Genomic DNA, 7,407 nt, shown 5'->3' on the forward strand with positions numbered 1-7,407 from the left:
GAACGGTGGCTTATTGGGTTAATTTAGTTATAGAAAGTCAAACTTTATTAAATCCCAGTTTTTTGTTTGTTTAGAAGGTGCAAATGAGGTTGAGCAAAACCCAGCAAGTAAAACAACCATTAGTTGATTTTTGTCCTTACTCGGAGATAAAAAATTTTTTGGGCTATGATTATCACGCTGGTTTTAATATTCCACCCATAGGTGATTGTGACAGTCTAACGCAGCTCGCATTCAAACAGCCCCTCTGTAGTGTTGGGAGTTAGGGGCAGGTGACAGATGAATAAGCAAGATTTGAGAAAAGAGCCACATCATAGACAAACTTTTGAACACAATCAACAGTAATTCGTAGAAAACCCAGAGAGGAAGAGACCAGACTTGTTACATTAGTTATTCAAGCTTTGACTGTCAAAGAGTATTAACGTGCAATAATAATAATAATGATGTTCATTGCTAATGATATAATGTCTCAGAATTGTGCAACGAGATGGTAAAATTATTTGCTCTCTTCAAAAGGAAGATGGTAAACCTTTCTCCCCTCGCATTGATGATCATATTGCATGACTACCTACAAAGGAAATAGCACTTTAATAGATCAACTCAGTGAGTGAAAAAAATGCGGCAAGAATTAGTGCCTGACTTTGAGCTAGGTGAAAAATAAAATTGCAATTTAACTATTTTTAAGCTATAAACTTGCAATTTAATTAAGATGCACGCATTACATTTCAATTAATACAGCATACAAACTTGTTTGACTCGTGATACGTTCTATTAACATTTTCGTAGAATAGGCATTGACAGCATAACTCACCAGACTTAAGTTCACAAAAGGATTCAATGAAAATTTAAAAAAAAAAAAAAGGGAAAGGAGAATCAAGAGGCAAAAACCTAATTGATGAGGCATTCAGCACGTAAAAAATAACTAAAAATTGAAATGATAAAGTGAGTAATATAAGTAACAACAACAATGTATTTGAGACTAGGCTTGAATAACCCTGGCAGATGATTATGGTAGGGAAGAGGCTTATTACATAGGAAGAGTTCATAGATAAAGGCTACTGAGAACAACACAGAACAAACAATGAGCTTTTCTTCCAATGTTATAACAGACAAAAAGCAGCTAATTAAACTATCTGCTCTTGCATTCTCATATTTTCTTTCTAATTTTTCTTTTATAGTATTTTTTTTCATTTCTTTTTCACACAATTGAGATGGCATATGAACTATATTGAGATGGGTGTCCTCATAATTCAAGAATTGAGATGGCATATGAACTATATTTGTATTTATCAACTTCAGCACAGATTAGTTGTGATACAGTACAGGGGATATGACTGTTGCTGAGTACCATACTCAACTTAAGACCATATGGTCAGAGATCTTCTTATATCAACCGGTTATTTCCTGCACTTTGACTGTTCCAATGCCCATGGAAAAGAAAACAGAGGTTATGCAAAAGTGAACTTTCCCATTTTTTATTTTTCAGGTACAGCATGTTTTCCCTCAATTTAGAGGCCTTATAAGGGACATAGGTACCATAATAAACATATGGCACTCAGTCAAATCCAATCAAAACAAACTTCTTTTTCTTTCTCATTATTTGAAAAACATTAAGAATAAAAGGCACTCTCACTGGTTTCAACTTTCAAGGAAAAACATTGCAGAATATGCAAGATTTCTACTAGTCAAAGGAATTATATCATTTTTCCACTCCTTCACACAATAGCTGATGCGTTAAATCTGGAAGAATAAACAATAACATAATGCACATTAAAAAAAATCATTGGCACCGTAATAAAATCACAATTGCAATTTAAACCAAAATGTAACAAGGAAACCGAAAAACCAACAAATTATCATCACCAAATACCCAGAATAACAAGCAGCTATAATTTCATCCAACATTAAAGGGGCAAGAATCACTTCAAAAACCATTTAAAACAACCAAATAAACAACTCTAAAGAAACACAAAAAGCAAAGAGTTCAAGAAACTACTTTTGAAACCGTCCATGCATGAAATTAGCACCTCAAACTCACTTTGCTAAGGGAGCTTCCTAGACCTAAAAACAACAAACTATGTCATCTTAGAGTAAGAATAACGAATTCTATTTTCCTTTAAGAACTCCTCAAGCAATTTCTTAACTCCATCAGGATCTCCACTCTCACATTCGACCTCATAACAAATCCCAAATTCATACTTAGTCTCATCCACCTCCAGCTTTAGAATTTTCCAATCAAAAACCTCCCTTTTATTCTCAAAACCACGTAAGCAAACAAACACCATTTCTTCCCAAACTCCACTTTCAGCCTCTTCAAAATCCTTGACTCTATCCTCCCTAACCTTGCCGGGTCATCCAGGCAAGCGCGTGCGATACACGGGTCTAGTTCCTCCTCGTCTTCTTCCACGCGGCTGACACCGTCTACCAGAGTGGGTTTAGATTTGAGGGAAACGATGCAGCGGCGTCGTTATTAAGAAAGCGGAGGCGAAGGACCGAAAGTTGCGAGGAAAGGGTATTTGTTGGTGTGTCGAAAAAGAGGTTTTGTTGGTGGAAGTTTTGAAGAGGAAAGGAGGTCAATTGTCGGTGGGCGGCGGCGTCTTGGAGGCGGAGTTTTACTTCGACTTCCATTAGGGGGAGAGGCCGATGCGCTGGACTTTGGAGGTGGGGTTAGGGTGGGAGCGATCTAGGAGATGCAGAAGGGAGGTCGAAGAGGTGGTCGTGGTGGTGGTGGATGAGGAGGTGGAGGTGGGAGGAGGAGGCGAGGGTTTACGGGAATCTTCGAGTTCTTGTTTGTCTTCGAGCTTGACTTCGATTTTGGTGGGTTTTCTTCTCAGCATTTCTTTTAGCGTGGAAAGAAAAAAAAAAAAAAAGGGATTGGAGGAAGAAAGATGAGATTAGGTTTACTCCATTCGCTTGTTTGATTCAAATCGGAGTGACTGAGACTGACGTAGTGTCGGAGACCCCGCGCCTATTTTTCATCTTTGTACTCTTGCAATATTCGTCCTCGTTCACATCCAAACAAACTCGTTGTTGTATTAAATATTCTTTTTTTTCAATTTCACAAATTAATTAAAACCTGGACTATTATTGAAAAAAAAAGAAAGAAGAGATTTTCAATTTTATAAACCGAACCAACTAAAAAAATCGACCTTTATAATTAAATGTTTATTAAAAAATCCATTTACCCTTATTCATTAACCCTAAAATCTAAAATCCGTATTCTGTTACTCTGTCGATCTCTCTCGATCTCACAGATTCACGCTCTCTTGAATTCTGCAGCCACTTACACTTACATCATACTCTCTCGTTCTCACGATCAGACTAAGCAGCCTTTCATTATTTCGTCCAAGCGGCCTTTCATCGTTCCCTTCCTCATTTGCCAAGCGACCCAAGATGAAACTAGATGTGTGCTTCTTCTTTTGTATGTTTTCTTACTCAAAATCTGATTTGTCACTGATTATTTTAGTATAGGCTTCTTATGTTTTGAATTTTTTGTTTTTTTTTTTGCTTATTTTTAGGATAATTTAGGAATTTTATTTACACTTCTGGTTTTGTAGAAAATTACATATTACTTGTTTTGATTGATTGATAAAGATTTGATATATAATATAAAGTTTTTGTCTTGTAAATTTTGCTTGATGACTTTGATGAGATAAGGATGAAAGCCCAATGATTGAGCTGAATAGGTTTCGATCATCACCGAGATCGATTATGAGTTTTCGTTGTGATTTTTGTAAATAGGTTTCTGGTGTATGGATTGTAGGTATGAGTAACTATTATATTTGAGCAATATGTAAGAACTGAAACCGAAAAAATTGAAAAAAATCTACTGAACTGTGATTTATGTTAGTTTTTAAGCCATTGATCAGTTTTTGTGTGAATTAAATCGATTAAGTTAATTTTTTTATTTTTACAATCAAATTAATCGAATTGGATGTTTACTAATCTTTACATTCTATAATTTTTTTAATAAAATTATTTAAATAAAAATTAAAAAAAAAGAAAAAAAAGATGAGTTATTCTTTTGATATCAAGCGGATGTCATAGAAAGAAGGTTCAAAATCTAAAAAGAATTTTATAAAAAATATAAAAAAAGAAAAATAAATATTGGTATAAGGTAGGTCCAACTTTTAAAAAATTTAAACAGAAAATTTTATTAAATATATAAAAGAAGCATTAAAAATTTTTAAAAATTTAAAAAACAAAAAAAATAATGAGTGTCATGTGACACCCAAATTAAGATCCATATAAAAATAAAATTTATTCCATGATAAATTTAAAAAATTACAAAAAAAAAAAATCGACAAAATGGGTCTTATAAAAAAATAAAAAATTTAAGTATATTTACAAAATTAAAAAAAAAAAAAAAGGCATGAGGTTGTGCTACGCGACATAAATGTGGTTAGGCGAGGATGGGCGTAAAATTAATTGTAAGCACATGAACTTCCATAAAAAAAATTATATACAGAGTTTAGGGAATTTTGCAGATCTGGTTCAACATACGAGAAATTTTTTGAGTTGTTTTTATTTTAAACAACAAATAGATAAAATTAAACATTCAAGAAAACAGGTACTTGTAAGATCTTTATTCAACTGTATGTGTATTTTGACGTTCATTCTCTTAGTAGTGACCACATTCAGTGCAGTTTTTGACTTTTTGTGCGGCCAGGGCTAGCCCAGGTGCGGCCTCCACCGCCTGGAACCATGTTACAAATTCCAGGCCCATTCCGACCTGGAACTCCATCCAATCCTGGGTATCCATGATGAACATCAAGGATGTGCATGGGAAATTTACAGGTCCCTTTTTCAGCGGCCAATTTGGTAACATAGACCCTGCTTGTTGCCAGGCAATTCTTTCCGTACAGGAAAACTGTTGGCACTTCCTACCAACTCTCAAGGATAGTTGCTCCCAAAGTGGGGGCGTTGCTTCTTCTGCCGTCTAGATCTTTCCCTTGTTGATGGGAGATTTTGGGGCTGTGTTTTGTACTTGGCAAATAAAGGTAGATCGGCTCCCTATTCAACACACATGTTGATGATTTATCTTTGCTTAATTTTGAGAACTAGAAACAACGAAGTGTGATTGTTGGATTTCTTTTTCTTCTAAGCAATTATTTCTTCTTTTCTCTCCATGGAACTAATTACAAATTTGCGATTAATAGATTCTAAGAATTGCTTTATAAAAGGTTTTTTAGGAATATAAAAAATGGCGATCCAATAATTCTAAAAAAAAATTAAATAACTCAAAAATTGTCAATTTTAATTTTATAAAGTGCTCAAATTTTAATTTCTTCACGACCTATAAAAATATTAATCCACAAAAAATTCACATTAACATCAATGTATCTAATCAATATATCATAATTCATCATTTGAATTTGGTTTACTTAATTCCATTCATATAATTTAAGTAAACTTCTTAACTAAATTTTAATCTTTTACTTTCGGTGACCTTTTCTATAGTTTCCTTGTTAGCACGCTACAATAATGATTAGAGTAACAACCAATAAATACATGTTACTTAAGGATCAAGAAAACTTTTGTTTAACGGATTTTTCTACTTTTAATGCTTTATATATGTATACACTTCTTTTATTTGTTACCTTAAACTATATATATTCCAAATTCTTGCCTAAAAACTATGATAGCTAAGCTTTTGATGATGAGATTTTGTAAGAGTAGGAATGCATAATAGACTTGGTTTGGCAGTGGTATCCAATAATTGGATGGATCCTCGAACTTACATAGGGTTTCTGTACCTCGTAATTTGAGACGGTTCAGGTAATATAGTATACGTGTACCATCCCTTTGACATCGTCAAGTAAATCCAATTATATGTTTGAAATATTCGTCGTTGTTAGAATAAGGGTTCTTCACTGTTTGAAATATTCAAAACCCGTTTTTTTTCTTCCTCTGGAGAAATATAGGTTTCTTAGTGCGAATTGAGTGGGCATAGCATAGTGAAAAGTATCGACCGACCTAAGGGTCCATCCAATCAGTTAAGGGTCATTAGATGTGAGATACACCAAAAAGTTAATATAATCTTGCTTACTTTCACTTTCAGCAAGTCAATTGACAATCTTTTATCATGCAAGTTGATTCTAAGACAAAAGGACAACAACAGCTTCACCATTTGTTCAGGTAAAGTAACTCTCAATAGGGCCCAAATGGAATCATATTCGTCTACATTTGGCTGGGCTCATGATATCTGACTGATCTTTAGCTTCCAGGAAACTCTTGGAGGGCCTTGGATCCAACCACAAAGCAACAGCCTCCGCCGCTCTGCCATTTTTTGATTTTTGATTTTATTTTTCTATTCCTTCCACTCGAACAAAACAAGATCAATCAGGGATGCCCTAGTCGCATTTTAAGTTTAGCATCATCCCGAGAACTTAAAAATAAATTTGGTCATATTCGTCAATGGAATTGAACAAGTTAAGGGAATAGACAAATATTAGGCATTAAACACTACGTATGTTAAAAATAATCAACCTAAATAAACCAATTATCTATACCAAAAAATACCAAATTTCCATTTTTTTTTTCCTTCTGACTCCATTTTGCTTTACCCTATGGTTCTAAGTCGAAAATCTAACCCCCAGGAAAAATGTCATTAGAAACCGACTAACCCTGATAGGGACAATGTCAAATAATTAAAGAGGAGTTCGCGTAAAAATACCTTCAAATTAATTGCCGATTGCAACTTCTATTTGATACTTTTGAGATAAAGTCTTAGCATATTAAGTGTCCTTCACTGTTACAAGGATTTGCAATATATACTTTCTAGAAAATTTTCCTTTTAGGAAAAATCTTTCGTTTTGTCTTGATAGGATTGATCAGTAGAACGGAAAAATCAGATTGATGTAGAACTAGCTAGCTAGGTTGAGTTGAGTTATCATGAAAAGAAAATAATGAATGGTAGCTTAATCTCTAATTTAGGCATTTTTATTGGTGTTATTGTCATTTCAGCAAATACCAGTAAAGTTTCTGGTAATATGTTACTGTTTTGTGGATTTTATAATTTGTGTATTTGTATTTGTTTATTTTATATTTAAAATATATAAAATATAAAAATTATTATATCATAATTCGAATAAACACATCAAACAAAAATATATATTTTTCTCACTTTTATTTTTGCTTGTATCACTTGTAGCTTTAACAGCTTGATTTTGAATATCAAATCTGACCTCCCAATATGATTTAGTTAGAATGGTACATAATTATTCACTTTGTCAATTTATTGCTACCATTTTTCACCTTTTTTTTTTCTTAAACAACAAGAAAAACCTAAAGTTGGTTTTTCTTCCCTTTGTTCTTGGTTAATAATAATGATATAATGAAGGATTGATTCCATTTGTTTGATAAAATTATGGTGATGCAAAATGTAAATAGGTTAATTTGGTTTTTGTA

General features: G+C 33.3%; 1 long non-coding RNA gene and 1 pseudogene across 2 annotated transcripts; both read right to left on the bottom strand.

Annotated features, from left to right (window-relative positions):
- Positions 1-320: 320 nt before the first annotated feature.
- LOC149518528 (uncharacterized) lies at positions 321-3,826 on the bottom strand. 2 transcript variants are annotated; one of them, XR_016342976.1, is made up of 2 exons: positions 3,291-3,826; positions 321-565 (listed from the first exon to the last, which is right to left on the bottom strand). It is a non-coding gene; the product is annotated as an uncharacterized LOC149518528 (long non-coding RNA). The 2 variants fall into 2 exon arrangements; XR_016342975.1 differs by having other exon boundaries at positions 3,183-3,291.
- Positions 1,902-2,989, bottom strand: LOC111286231 (triphosphate tunnel metalloenzyme 3 pseudogene; annotated as a pseudogene).
- Positions 3,827-7,407: the final 3,581 nt, after the last annotated feature.

The sequence above is a fragment of the Durio zibethinus genome, chromosome 6, assembly GCF_047325235.1.
Source record: "Durio zibethinus cultivar Kanyao isolate XHJ-2024 chromosome 6, ASM4732523v1, whole genome shotgun sequence".
NCBI classification, from domain to species: domain Eukaryota; kingdom Viridiplantae; phylum Streptophyta; class Magnoliopsida; order Malvales; family Malvaceae; genus Durio; species Durio zibethinus.